Raw genomic sequence first — 2774 nt, 5'->3', positions numbered from 1 at the left:
ACATGGTGAAACCCCGTTTCTACTAAAAATATAAAAATTAGCTGGGCGTGGTGACACCCACCTGTAGTCCCAGCTACTCTGGAGGCAGGAGAATCGCATGAACCCGGGAGACGGTGGTTGGAGTGAGCCGAGATTGTGCCACTGCACTCCAGCCTGGGCGACAGAGCGAGACTCCGTCACAAAAAAAAAAAAAGAAAGAAAGAAAAAGATAGCTCTCATACAGAATGGAAACTCAGTGTGGCAGGGCAGAAAGACCAGCCTGACTATGTAATCGACTAGACCAGAGCTGGCGAGAGCTTCAGTTAAGGCATGGTCATGGGTAGACGGAGAAAAGGTGATACAATTGAAAATCAGAAGGTAGATTTAGTAACATTTGGAACTCATGAGATTTGCACAGAGGGCAAGAGGAAGGGACACCTGACCCAGAACAGACGGGGGTAATGAAGGTGTCTTCCAGGAAGACGGGGAATGTGGAAAGAAACAAATCGGTTTGGAAAGCAAGAGGATGCATGTGGTTTTGGAAATAAGCTGGGTTTGAAGTGCCTAGTATCCATCCAGAAGGACCTGTCTACCAGGCAGTTAGAAACATTGGTGTAGCCAGGCACAGTGGCTCACGTCTATAATCCTAGCACTTTGGGAGGCCAAGGTGGGAGGATGGCTTGAGCCCAGGATTTCGAGACCAGCCTGGGCAATGCAGTGAGACCCTGACTCTACAAAAAATAAAAAAAATTAGCCGGGCCTGGTGGTGTGTGCCTGTAGTCCCAGTTACTCTCTCTCTCTCTCTCTCTCTCACACACACACACACACACACACACACAGACACACACACACAAAATGTGTAGAGCTCAGGATAGGGTCTCAGCAGAAGATACCAATTTGGGACCATTTAGCTAAGGGATAGAAATATGGAAAGCAGGGAGTCAATCTCACTTGAGTTGCAGGGAGAAAAGAAGATGGCCAAGGCCAGCACGGGGGAAACCAGGAATATTGACGGGGAAGAGAAAGACATGAGAAGACCGAGATGGGGACCTAGAGAAGGATAAGGGTGACCAGGAGAGTGGACAAGTCCTCTTCTAAGGAAGAAAAAGCAGTGTAAACATGGCCATGTCTCTTACCACGTAGTTCCCCTCCAAACACACACACACCTGTCCCCCACTAGCCTGCCTAAGGCAGAATTAAATGTGAACAAAGCACGTTTTTCACTTCATAAAAGCCACAGATTCAGAGTGGACTTACTGGCAACCAAGGTAGCCACGTAGAAGCTAGTTATTAGAGGAAGAGGTGGGTTTGAGACAGGGTCTCACTCTCTTGTCACCCACACTGGAGTGCAGTGGCACAGTCTGAGCTCACAGCAGCCTCTGCCTCCCGGGCTTAAGTGATTCTCCCACCTCAGCCTTCCGAGTAGCTGGGACCACAGGCAAATGACACCACCCCCGGCTAGGTATTTCTTTTTTCTTTTCTTTTTTTTTTTTTTTTTTTTTTTGTTGTTGTTGTTGTAGAGACAGGGTCTCGCCAAGTTTCCCAAGCTGGTCTGGAACTTTGACTTCAAGCAATCCACCCGCCTCCGCCTCCCAAAGTGCTGGGATTAACAGCTGTGAGCCACAGTGCCCAGCCAGAGGAAGCGTATTTCTTTACCGTATCCTTAATTATCCTTTAACTCTCACCTGAGGGTAGACAATGATTTAAGTACAGGGAATGATTAAATGTTAAAACTTAGCATTTTAGAATGTTATCTTGTATTGATGAATTCAGCTTATGCTGGTCTCGCAAACAAATACGAAGACTGACAGATTCCTGAGTGCAGGCCTTCACAGTGCCAGGACCACAAGATGTAATGAATTCTATTCCTGACTGGATATAAAAAAATGCCACAAAATTTTCCTTTGAGATTCAGCCGGGGAGACCTCCTGGAGTTTAGAGGTGCCCAGACTGGTGAGTGAAAGGAGTGTGATCCGGGGGGTGGGGCAGTCAGAGGACCTAGATGTCTGACACCAACATCCCCAGGTTCCAGTCTCTGCTCAGTCACTACTGGGCCTGAGAAGCTGGGTGCAGAGATGGTGGGTGACCCACCCACCTCTGAAGGTCACTACTTTTGAAGTCAGAATACCGCCCATGCACTGTGGGCCTAAGCAGGTTATGAGGGTCTCCGCAGAGACCCAGAGGCATGCTCTAGAAATTGCTGTGACTCTGGAGCAGAAACATGTGGCAGTCCCCAGCAGGGCTCACCTACACTGCTCTCCTCACTTAACACGCCTCAGGAAAGGCAAAATGGCAGCTTTACAAAACGAAGTTTTATTCCATTTTCCCTTCTCCCCTCTTAATTCTCACAGATCTCTGCAGTGACTGCTTTTAACCTGTCAACTGTGAGGAAACAAACAGAAAACCAAAGCCCTGGCTTCTTTGAGGTGGAAATAAATGACCGAGAAGGTGTTACCTAAGACCTCTACGGCCATTTGTATCTGGCCCTGTGTAGAGTGGGCTCTGCAAGACCCTGCCTCACTTTCCCACTAAGAGGCCTTGGACTTCCCAGCTCCCAGAGACTATAGAGATCGCCTCTGAGGCCTCCTGTCACGATTTCCTAAGGTGAGGAACTTCATTTGCCCAACGGAGGCCCACGTTCTGCCTGTTTGATCTACCGGCTTCCCAAGGATCTGAACTCGGGGACCAGCGTCTGCCCACATGTCCGACGAAAACAATGTAAAGGAACTACTGAGTCTGGACAGAAAATCCCGACATACCATGCAGCTTCTAAGAGGACCGAGTGCCCTCACTGG

At 48.7% G+C, this 2774-nt stretch overlaps 1 long non-coding RNA gene across 1 annotated transcript; it reads left to right on the top strand.

Moving 5' to 3' along the window:
- The first annotated feature begins 1501 nt into the window (after window positions 1–1501).
- LOC108525775 (uncharacterized) lies at window positions 1502–2774 on the top strand. The gene is made up of 2 exons (XR_001884344.1): window positions 1502–1932; window positions 2331–2774. It is a non-coding gene; the product is annotated as an uncharacterized LOC108525775 (long non-coding RNA).

The sequence above is a fragment of the Rhinopithecus bieti genome, unplaced genomic scaffold, assembly GCF_001698545.2.
Source record: "Rhinopithecus bieti isolate Rb0 unplaced genomic scaffold, ASM169854v2 repeat_36306, whole genome shotgun sequence".
NCBI classification, from domain to species: Eukaryota; Metazoa; Chordata; class Mammalia; order Primates; family Cercopithecidae; genus Rhinopithecus; species Rhinopithecus bieti.
Note: the sequence above shows the minus strand (reverse complement) of the source record. Positions and strands in the feature narration are given on the sequence as shown.